This window comes from Vigna unguiculata, chromosome 1 (assembly GCF_037176805.1).
Source record: "Vigna unguiculata cultivar grain cowpea cultivar isolate G323 ecotype 2 chromosome 1, ASM3717680v1, whole genome shotgun sequence".
In the NCBI taxonomy this organism is placed as follows: Eukaryota; Viridiplantae; Streptophyta; class Magnoliopsida; order Fabales; family Fabaceae; genus Vigna; species Vigna unguiculata.
The window spans coordinates 30,570,617-30,582,059 of NC_140792.1; the positions used below are offsets into that span (position 1 = coordinate 30,570,617).

Here is an 11,443-nt window from a genome sequence, read left to right on the forward strand (position 1 = left end):
CTATATATGTTTTACGTTTTGTATGAAAATTTCATCAAAATTTAATATGTTTATCTACGAACTTTTAATAATTAACTCTTTCTTTGTTATTTATGGACGTTGATGTTTCTACGCAATATTTTCATAAATAAAACAAAATTATAAAAAAAAATTAAATAATCATAGATGACTTTTTGTAGGTAATCAACAATTTCCGTGTAATATGCATCTCATAACCATTATATATGCAAGAGGAACAAGAAAAATGAGTGAAACATACCGAAGCCGATAAAAAAGAAACATTTTTAATCAAGATTTTACGCTAATTTTTATAAGTCCCTCTATGTCGTTAAAATCCAAGAAAACAAATTATCTACTTTTTGCTTTAATAGTAAATTTTAATTGAATTTATGAAAGTTTTACAAAAAAAAAAAATAATAAAAAAAATGATAATTTTTATCATTTAGAATATTTTAAATTCTTTTATAAAAGAATCTATTTTTTAAAAAATAGTGAAGATTCTGATTTCTTTCTCTAAAAAAAAAAGTAGATTTTAAAGTCATGATAATTTCACAATCTTATGTTTCTCGAACATTCAATTTAACAACTTTATAAATGATTATTTATTTTACTGAAATATTATAATTTATTAGATGCTCTAACTTGACCCAATAATATAAAATTGACGCGCATGTCACGGGTGCAATATGTTATTTCGTACCAGTACAATTCTGATATGAATCTATGTATCACTTGATTATTATTTAATTAAGTCGGAACAATTAAAAACGAGATTTTTAAATGTTAATTTTTATCGATTCTAACTTAATAACGATGATGATAACGAAACAAGTAAGGTTTGGATAGTATTTTTCTTGTTAAACTATTCTTTTGATCCCTCTATTTGTCATACAATTTTAGTTTGGTCTTTAAGTTTTTCGTTGTCTCAATTTGGTCCTCATTTTCTTAAAAATGACTCAATTTAGTCTTCACCGTTTACTTTAACCAGACGGTGTTAAAGTCAACGTCACATGTCAATTTATGGTTCTTTTGAATTTTTTTAATATTTTTTTTTAATTTTTTTAAATTTTTAAAATTTTTTTTGACACGTGTCACTTCACCGTTGTACCACATGTCAAAGTGACTCAATTTAGTCCCTATATTTGTTTTTAGTTTCAATTTAATCTCAAATTTTGTAAAAATGAAGCAATATTGTTCCTCCTTAGATTGAGACTCAATTTAATCTTTGTATACAACTTATGATGATATTCTTAATAAAATTGACATTTTTATTAAATATTTGTAGAAATATTTTTAAACAAGTTTTTTTTTTAGTTTTATTATTAAACATAGTTAAACCCCAAACTTAATTTCAAAAATTAACAATTTTCTTATCATATATAAAGACATCAAGTGTATCATATTATACAAACTTAGTAAAGATTAAAAATCAAATAATTTGTCACACATAAGTTTAGAAACTAAATTTCAAGTTTAAAACAAAATCAAAGTTTAATGTTTTGTGAAGAATTTAAAGTTAATTTAAAATATTTATAGAAATATTTAATAAAAATGTTAATTTTAGTAAAAATATCACCATAAAATTTATAAAAAAGTAAATTTAATGTCAATTTGAGGAAAAATAATATTGCTTCATTTTTATAAAAATTGAGACTAAATTAAAACAAAAAACAAATATAGGGACCAAATTAAGTCACTTTGACACGTGGCACAACAGTGTAGTGACACATGTCAAAAAGAAAAAAATTAAAATTATTTTTTTAAAAAAATAAAAAAAATAAAAAACACCAGAAATTGACACGTGACGTTGACTTTAATACTGTCTGATAAAGTTAACGATGAGAACCAAATTGAGTCATTTTTTAGAAAATGAGAACCAAATTGATGACAAATAAAGACTAAAAGAATAATTTAACCTATTTTTTTATATTTTATTTACAAGATAAATATTTATCTCATATTTATATAGATATCCGTTGTTTAAATAGTGACGTATATTTTTAATATCTATAGAAATTAACATATTACATGATTAATTGTTAAGAAAAGTTAAAGTATTTCAGAAAAATACTAATTAAAAAAAAAATGTTACTATAAGAAGACAAACATCTTCTTCTTCGGTCCAAAGGTCCTTTCCTCTGAATCAGAACTAGCATCCATGAACGGCACTCGCTCTCGTTCCAGACCCGAGTATATCCCGGGCCATATTCCGGACCCTTCCTACGTCCGGATTTTGGACACCACCCTCCGAGACGGCGAGCAGGCCCCCGGCGCCGCCATGACCGCAGAGCAGAAGCTGCGGATCGCGCGGCAGCTGGCGAAGCTGGGCGTGGACATCATCGAGGCGGGGTTCCCTTGTGCATCGCAGGAGGACTTGAATGCCGTGAAGATGATAGCGCAGGAAGTTGGAAACAAATGTGACGATGATGGGTACGTTCCGGTGATTGTTGCGATGTGCAGGTGCAATGAGAAGGACATTAGAACTGCATGGGAGGCTGTGAAGGAGGCGAAAAGGCCAAGGCTTTTGCCCTTCATCGCCACCAGCCCCATTCACATGGAGTACAAGCTCCGAAAAACCAAACAGGAGGTTCTTCAAATAGCTCGTCACATGGTCGCTTTCGCTCGCAGTTTGGGTTGTCGTGATATCGAGTTCGGTGCTGAAGATGCAGCCAGGTTCCTCTCACTCAACTCTTTCTACTTTCATATATATCTTCAATGAACATTACAGAACCCTATGTTTTCAATGAACACAACACTAGGTTCTTACAGAGGTAGACAGAATCTGTCCTATCATCCTAAATAAAGTCTTCATGGTACATTCTTCAAAGCCGTTAGTACAAATTCGAAATAGAACATTTCAGAAAATACTCCAAGATTTCACAACAAATATTTATAAGAAAATAAGATATAATTTTCATTAAAAATTTTAAAGTTTTACATTAAATAAAAATAAATATGGTAAATGATACATAAATTTATCTGAAAGAAATTTATCATTAACTAGTTAAAAATTATCACTGACATAGTTCCAAATTATGGCTATGATGTTGTACCATGGATGCCGTATGGAGAATTAAAACTTTATACCAGTGCACTGTTTGTTCGCAATGTGACACCATCCAATAATTTAGAAAATAAAACATTTCAGAGTCGACTTTTGAAAAAAAAAACTGTAGGTTTGACAACTACTTCTAATAATAAATTATTAAATTAGGATATTTAACTAAACATAAATTAAGTTATTAATAAAGTATAAAAGTGGTTGCAGGTATAAAAGTGGTTGCCGGATGGTGATATAAATTCACGTGGCTGGTAATATATAACACAATTATTTTGAGGTGTGTTTTTCTTAAGCTTTAATTAAATAATTTATTATTAAAAAAGTACAAAGTGGATGTTTAAGAAAAATAAGGTAGTTAAACTGCTTTTCCTTTTTATTTATTTTGAATAAATTGTTGACTGAAAATGTTGAATCTTTGTTGGAGCAGATCGGATAGAGAGTTTCTGTATGAAATATTTGGAGAAGTTATAAAAGCAGGGGCAACAACTGTGGTCATAGCAGACACTGTGGGCATAACAATGCCATTCGAGTTTGGAAAATTGATTTGTGATATAAAAGCAAATACCCCTGGAATTGAAAATGCTGTCATTGCTGTTCACTGTCATAATGATCTTGGGCATGCTACTGCAAACACAATAGAGGTATTTTTGTTCACTCAATTAGTGTAATCAAGAACAAAAAGATTCATAGAGGTATTTACTTTCAGGCTGCTCGTGCTGGTGCAAGGCAACTAGAAGTAACCATTAATGGGATCGGTGAAAGGGCTGGTAATGCTGCATTCGAAGAGGTTACTATCATCAATCTCCCCAAACAAATCACCTTATCCAAAACTTATATATATAGAGGCACATTAGATACTTCTTCTGCAGGGAATAAATTTTATATGTTACCAAATTTACGACAACTTTACTTTCTACTCTCTCACTTTTTTCACCAATTATAAAGCATTTGGAGATTAAAGTACACCTTGTTAGAAATAATCCACTACAATGACAAAAATAAAAAAACAAAGTAAAATAGCTATTGGATTAGTGATCAAAATTATTTATATAGATCCAAAAATATTTTAGTCATCACTTTTACAATTTAACGACTACTTTAATTATAAATTTAATTAGTGGTGTAACTCATTCACCCTTTTAATTGCATATTTTCTTACCTATGTTTCATCATTTTCAAAATAATATCTCCTTCTAGTACTTAGATTGAGACGAGAAGAAAAACATATTCTAGTACACATTTTTAATTAAAACGGGGATAAGTTTACACATGTCATTATATTCTATTGCATTATTAAAAGCCCTAATATTGTGTTTAAATAGGAAAATTCACCATTTCTAAGATATTTTTTAAACTCTGTGTGTAAGGTAATTAAGTTTAGTGAATTTTTAATTTATTTTAAAGTATTGGAATTATTGCCAAATTTAATATATATATATATATATATTTATTTATTTATTGATAATCTTTTTGTAAATTGTAACTAATCTTGACATTATTTTTTTTCCAAAGTTCTTGAAGATATTTTAATTTTGTATTTACATAACGTTTTCTTAGTTTATATTAAATGAAATTATTTTCAAGTTGTGAAATGTTAGATCTGAACAAATCCAATTAAGATAGCATCAAGTCAGACTTATGTAAAGTCGGACTGAGTTAGTTTGACTTAAAGTCAAGTCAAGTCAAGTTAATTTGAGCCTAAGTAAAGTTGGACTAGCTTGAATCAAGGCCAGACCCTGATCTAGTCGAGTTGGCTTGGATCCAAAGTCAAGTTGATCTGACGGAAGTCAAGTTGAGTCAACCTTGATTTTGGTCAAGATGAGTCAATTAGGGTCTAAGTCAAGTCACGTTAAGGGATCACACATCAGGTCAGGTCAACATTTATTTGAGTTAAACGTTCAACTAGGTTGGATTAGGCCGAGAGCAAGACCAGGTTCAGCTTAGCTCGATTAATACTAGGTTGAGTCAAGTCAATCTTGGTTCAGTCGAGCTGAGTCAGCGCAAGTGAGTGGAAGGGTTGAGTTGAGTTAGTCCAAGACCAAGTCAGGATAGGTACATGTTCATCCAATTGGATCCATATTCATTTGAGTCAAGGCCAATTCGTATTCATCCGAGTTGTGCTACTCAACTGGATCTTGGTTTAAGCAAGACTTGGGCAAGTCTAACCCAATCAAGGCCAAGTCAAGTTGAGCTTAGGTCAACCTAGGTTAGGTCAAGTCAACTCAAATCCAAGTCAAGTTGAATCGAGCTAGATTAGCTCGAGTACAAGTTAAAACAAATTGGACTGAGACATCGAATACCGTGTCAAATTAATTTGGGTTAGTCTCAAGTGTAGTCAAGCCGAGTATATTTGAACCTAGGTCGTGCCAAATCAATATTTACCTATGTTAACCCAAATTATGAGCGATGAGAATTTCAATTTCTTAATTTTTTAATGAAATTAAAAAAAATTAATTTAAAGAAATTCAATTACTCTAATCAAAGTTTAGAAGTTTAACTTCATTCAATTATTTTTATCCAAAACAACATATTTTTATCATAAAGCACTTTAAATTTTTTTAAATAATCATCTTTTAACATTCCTTATCTAAACACACTATTATAAAAAATATTTATGTGATATAGTTGTATCCTTTAATTATCTAATATATCTCTTAAGGCGCATGGAAAATTTATGCTTTTGTTTATGAAGAATATATATATATATATATATATATATATATATATATATATATATAATGATCACAGTATCTTAACTTCATCTTTTTTATTTTACTTCAACTTATTTTATTATTATTACTAAACAAGATTGAGCATAGTTTAAGAAGTCAATTGAACATTGCCTTACCGAGTTTTTATCATTTTTAAAATAATATATCTCCCTTCAAGTACTCAGATTCGGATGACAAAATAAACATATTCTATTACACATTTTTAATTAAAACAGGGATAAGTTTAGATATGTCATTATATTATATTGCATAACTCAAAGTCCTAAGGCATATACGTGTTAGCTTTATCCCTTTTATTATTCAATAGATCTCATCATATTTACAATTATTTACTCTTGTGTTCTTTTTATTATTATTATTAGTAAATTGTCTCAGTAACTTAATCAATTTCGTCTTCTTCAATGTACTTCAACTTATTTTATATTTCTTTTATTGAAGGTTGTGATGGCCCTAAGATGCAGGGGAGATCATGTTTTAGGTGGTTTATATACTGGAATTAATACAAAGCACATACTGAAGACCAGCAAGATGGTTTAATATTTATAAACTATTCATTCATTTTTGGAATATTTTTCTCCTTTCTTCAATTCAAGATTTGATTTTTTTTTTCTCAACAGGTTGAAGAGTTCTCTGGTATGCATTTACAGCCACACAAAGCTGTTGTAGGTGATAATGCCTTTCTCCATGAAAGTGGCATTCATCAGGTTATTAGTGCCCTCTTGCGTTTGATTTTCTTAAAACTTTTTTCCTTTTTACATTTATTATTATTATTATTATTTGTACTTTGTAGGCTGGATTGTTAAAGCATAGAGGTACATATGAAATACTTTCTCCTGAAGATATTGGTTATGAGAGATCCAGTGGACCTAATATCGTACTAGGGAAGCTAAGGTATATATGACATTTTCTCATAATTCTTTTATCTCATTTTTGTGACATATATATATATATATATATATATATATATATATATATATATATATATATATATATATAGATATAGATATTTGTTTGTTATAATTTTATAGTTTTTTTGTTAAATTCTTTTATTTTTTTTTCTTTGAACACTTTAGAAAAATATAGCTATAGAATATGAAGAAGTTAAAATGTTGGAAATAAAAGAATATTATACATGAAGTTAACCAGAGAAACATATTTATGACAAATGATAAATGAAAGTTAAATTTGAAAAAAAAAAGTTTTGGAATAAAAATTTTGGGAAGAGTATCAGTATCATATACAAAAAATATAAATGTTGTAATTTTATAACTCTTTTATCCCATTTTGTCACGTACATACATACACACACACACACATATATATATATATATATATATATATATATATATATATATATATATATATATATATATATATATATATATTTTGTAGAGTAGAGAGTAGACCGAAACTCTATATATAGAATAGAAATGCTTGTAAGTTTTTTTTTTCTAATTTTATATCAAATGGAGTTGTAATTTATATCAATCATTTAATAACAATTCCCGAAAAGCACCACCAAAAGCTGTTTAGGTATAAAGATTTGGAAAATATGTAATATTTTATCCTGATGTTACTAATCCTTTATGATTTATATATTATTTATAATTTTATATAGATTTTTATATCAGTGTATATTAATAAGAGTATTCTAACTTTAAAAATATTAAAATCATTTTATAGCTTGAAAATTCTCTTGTTAATTCATTTATTAATATTTTTAATATCAAACAATGGATATCGAAATTATATTTTAATCAACTTATTCATACAGATCCAATTTAGAAAATTTATATGTATCTAATATGTAGTAAAGGAAATGTATAGTTTATTGAAATGGCGTATTGTTATTGATATTTGTTTTGGATTTTTTAAGAATAGTAGCCATAAACTATATATAAAAAAAAAACTCAAAATGCTTGAAATAAAACTTGTAGATGAAATAAGTGAAAGATTTATGAAAAGTGAATGGAGTAAAAAGTTAAAGAAGTTTAAAACAAATATAACAGGTCATACCATGAGTAATGTTTTTCTTTTCTTTTTTATCAGCAATAAAAAATATGAATTGAAAATAGGGAAATAGGATTGCCCCAATCCTTCTCTTATACGATGAGTAATGTTGAAGTTATTGCATCCATATAATCATTCTACAGTTTTTTTGTTGAAATTGTTTTATGTTTTTATTTGTACTATAGAAATAGCTATAAAATACGAAGCTTAAAATTTTGGAAACGAAAGAAACTAATAGATGAAATTAAAAAGAAACATTTATGAAAAATGAACGAAAGTTAAATTGAAAAAAGAAAGAGTTTTGCAATTGAAAATTAGCGGGGAAATGTCATATAAGATAATAGTATCATGAATACTATAATTAAACATTAGTGAAACAAGTGCTACTAGTATTATGTATGAGTATCTGATGCGAAAAAAAATTTAACTTTAAAACTATTTTCATATGTCCTAATTAATTAATTTACCTTTTTAATCAACGATTTTTTTAATGTTTCAATGTGATATTTCGATTCATGTTTATTATTTTTTTATTCGTAATTTACTAATAATTGATTAATTAATTTTTATCTTAGACTTTATATATTTAAATTATAACTATTTTCTTTCCTTCGTTTACACTTCCACACCTATTAGTGGACGCCAAGCTTTGAAAAATCGACTGAAAGAGGTATGTAACTATTTTTGTTTATGATCAAAGGCACTGTGACCATTCTTCTGTTTCATTGAGCTATTTCTACCTTTTCAGCTTGGCTATGAACTCAAGGAGGATGAAGTTGAGAGTGTATTTAAAAACTTCAAAGCAATGGCTGAAAAAAGAAAGGTTAATAATTTTTTTATTTATTTTTGAATATAGTATACAGTTTGTTGCACTTCTAAAAATTCTCATATTACATGAGAATTTTCTTGCAAATTTGTTAAAAAATTTTGCAAGAAAAAACTTTTTTCAGCTATATTTTTTAAGAATTTTAATTAGCAGGTAATTCCTTTGTGGATAATTATTTCTTACAAAATTATAAAATTCGCAGTATTTTCTACAAAATTTGTTGCGAAAAGTGTTTTATACAAAATATTTTACAAAAAAATTGACAGCAATTTTCTACAAAAAAAATTTCATAACAAAATTTATAAGTATTTCTTACAAAAAAAATTAAAACAAAATTGATAAGAAATATGAGTTTTTTTAGTAGTGGGATTGTACGATAAAATGCTTTTAGAAGTATGAGGGTACATATATGGATTATTTCATTAATTTTAGAATACCGAAGACTGAGTTTGTAGTCTAAGTACAAAAGATTTATTCCACTTGTCTATGAAAAGGGTGTGATTTTTTTTAAAATTTATATAAATAATAAATTTTTAAATTTTTACGAAAATAGATAAATCAAGTTTGAAAGTACGAATTTAAAATAAAGAAATTGTGCTTCCAAGATTTTGATTAACTTTGATGTTTATAAAATATTTCACCTTCATGTTCTATATTTTAAAGTCATGCTTTCAAATACAATTCCTTTTTTGTACTTTCAGATACGATTTATTCATTTTCATAAAAGAAAACTAAAATTTATCCATCAATAAATTAAAAAAATTGTACCCTTTTAATACATGATCGGACTTATTAACTCTTATTTAACTTGAAATTATAATGTACTATTGAACAAGAAAACATAGTTTTGCACCTAAATTAATTACTAATCATAAATAAAGCATCCAAAATTTTGAAGCATATAAAAATAGAGAAAACTAAAGCTTTTTCACAATATAATTGTTATTTTTTTTAATAATGTCTTTAATAATAAATCCATAATGGTCATCTTGAACTAATGTCTTCATATTCTCTGACTCAATTTTTTTATTTTTTCTATAGAGTTACTGATGCTGACCTAAAAGCATTGGTATCAGATAAAGTTTGTGATGTAGAACCTATTTGGAAACTTGGTGGGTTGGGGGTAAATTCAAATTAGTTTAATTTTAAACTATATGTTTGATAACAATACAAAAGAAAGATTAATTACACCAAAAGAAGAAAAATTAATTTATATATCTATCGATAGGTGACTTGAGGAACTCTGAAATTTTCATCAACAAGTATCAAACTTGTTTCAATTGACGGTAGCACACACGTTGGTTGTTCTGTTGGAAAAGGACCAGTGGATTCAGCTTACAAGGCTGTTGATCTCATTGTGAAGGTTTGATGATGTTTATGAACTAAAGATGAGAAATTTAAGCCAAACTCGTAAAAAATTAAAAACCTACCTATTTTAAATAGAAACATTGTTTATCCAAAATTTAGGTATTGTTAATGAAAACTTGATTGCTTTAGTATATCATTATTTTACTAATACCCCAGATGCAGATCTAACGGTGCATATTTTTCTCTTTTTGCAGTGGGATTGGAAAAGGAGTAGATGTTGTTGTTTCCAGTGTAGAGGCTTATCTTGTTGCACTAAACAAAATGCTCGATTCAAAGGAGTGATCTATATCTGTTAATATACGAATGTATGTTATAGAATGAATTAGCTATTTGTAATTTCTTAGTTAAGCTTTGAAATGGAATAGAGTATTCCAGAATGTATGCCGAAACCAGACTAAATAAAATCTCCTTGTTGAATTGCAAATGTTAATTCCTTTCTTTCTTTTTAAGGTGGCTTTATGTTGGATTAAATACAAGGCTGATAATTTATTATTTTTTATGTAATTTTCTAGTTGTGGTGCCTGTATAGTTCTTAGACCTGTATAATACAATATACCAGATTGTCTTTGTTGTTACTCCTCCATTTGTGTGCACACAGCATGTTGATTTTTCAAGAAGAAATCATTTATGCTTACATCTTATTGTACTGTGTACAAGGTGTTAGGAATCCAAGTGTGAGTCTAAGTCCCACATTGACCAAAATTGAGAAAGTAGAACATCATATAAGAATACGGGTCCATAAACCCATTGCCTTAAGATTTTGGGTTGAGAGTGGTGTCAATGTCTTATCTGGTTAGGCTCAGATGACACAAGGTACTCTGAAAATTTTATTTGATATATTCTCTTGTAATTTCCAATAAATTTGCAGTGAAACACATATTACTGTATTAGATCATCAACCTTTTCTTTTTAATCTTAACAATAGTGAAATAGATTTTAAAAGTTTGTATACCTTTGCACTTGCTTACTCGTTCAAATTTAGTGCCATTAGTTAGTGTCTGTTGTAATATTGAAAGAGACTGAGCTTAACGTAGTGTGTATTTTATCTTCAAGCAAGACATTTAGTGCACAAAATGCAGAAGTCAATTTCTAAATATAGACATAAAAGTAAATATATGTTTTGTCAAGTATAATCCTGGATAATCAAGTTCGAACTTCTGATGTTTGGCACTAAAAAGCATTATACTTTATATTTACTTTATTATATTCATATGTTCTTTTGTCTATGTCTTTGTAAAAATATGGAACTTCACTTTATTTTTAGGTTAAATCACTATAGTCTTTTTTTAGAGAGATATCAAATTGATTTTTTTTTTCTCAATTTGATTCCTATCATGAGAAATTTGTTGTAACATATCATTTCTCTTAATAATGTACTAATCACCTAATCACATTAAAGAAGTGCCACATATCTTATTTCATGGATTTTTTTATTATTATTTTTTT

General features: G+C 27.6%; 1 pseudogene across 1 annotated transcript; it reads left to right on the top strand.

The window, feature by feature from the left end:
- Window positions 1-2,143: 2,143 nt before the first annotated feature.
- Window positions 2,144-10,427, top strand: LOC114178392 (putative 2-isopropylmalate synthase; annotated as a pseudogene). Its single transcript, XR_014984608.1, has 11 exons — window positions 2,144-2,673; window positions 3,489-3,702; window positions 3,768-3,848; window positions 6,232-6,324; window positions 6,411-6,497; window positions 6,584-6,684; window positions 8,440-8,473; window positions 8,552-8,626; window positions 9,609-9,752; window positions 9,858-10,096; window positions 10,192-10,427. The product of XR_014984608.1 is annotated as a putative 2-isopropylmalate synthase (transcript).
- Window positions 10,428-11,443: the final 1,016 nt, after the last annotated feature.